This window comes from Aphanomyces invadans (genome assembly GCF_000520115.1).
Source record: "Aphanomyces invadans strain NJM9701 unplaced genomic scaffold supercont1.62, whole genome shotgun sequence".
In the NCBI taxonomy this organism is placed as follows: domain Eukaryota; phylum Oomycota; class Saprolegniomycetes; order Saprolegniales; family Verrucalvaceae; genus Aphanomyces; species Aphanomyces invadans.
In genome coordinates this window covers 303,544-304,479 of record NW_008580207.1, presented here as the reverse complement: position 1 = coordinate 304,479, position 936 = coordinate 303,544, and positions in this window count along the sequence as shown.

Below are 936 nucleotides of genomic sequence, written 5' to 3'. Positions count from 1 at the left end.
CGTCGGGTTTCGCCACAACAAAATGGTTACCATGTATCTTGCCGTGCCGGGCTTTTCCACCCGATTACTTTGTTGGTCGATTGTGGAGCGTCTGCGAACTACGCTGATCGCTTCACTCTCGCCCATTTTGGCTCTATCTCAGTGCTATTTAGCTCTGAAATGTTGTTTGTCGCAACAATGATCAGCCGTGGATCCGACGACGTGCCGCTGATAAGGCTTCACAGCATTTTGCGCAGTCATGGCCCCTGCACTCACTGCGTTGAGTAGGGAACTCGCCACAGGTGCACAGCTTGTGCACTCGTTGGCCCCAGCACACTTGTCCTTGCAGCCCACGTCGACAACCTCAACCCAACAGGTTGTACCCCTGTCTGCCGACCCACCGACTGACGCCACCGTCATATCCACAGCTTCCATATACTCACCTCGCTCCCATCCTAATCGCGCCTCTCTCACGTTCCTTCAATTGCGAGTTGCGTCGCCCGGTTCCAGCGCCGACTACTCCGCGTCCGCAAGCTCTCACCGCAGATGCGTTCATTCAGCCCACTTGCAACCTCGGAGAGTTGCCTCGATCCTCCTCCGAGATCATGGCACTGCCAGAGATGATCTATCACCATTTTTTAATCCCTCCGTTCGCATGTCATTTCGTGCATAGCGATGAAAACGCGCGACAAAGAACTCGAACTCTTGTCCTCTTCTATGAGTCTGTTATACGCGGGCTTACCTCCGCTCCAGTCCGTTCTTCAACCTCCTTGTTGAATTCAAGGACATGTTTCCCGACCATGTGTCGTGTCGTCTGCCCGTCTACAAAGGTAAACAACACGAAATCGACCTCGAGCACTGCACGAAGTACTGCGTTACTCGCCAATGGCCGCTTTCGCATGATTAAGTAGAAGCGAGCGATGCGTTCTTTGCAGCTCGCAGGGCAGCCGGTCACGA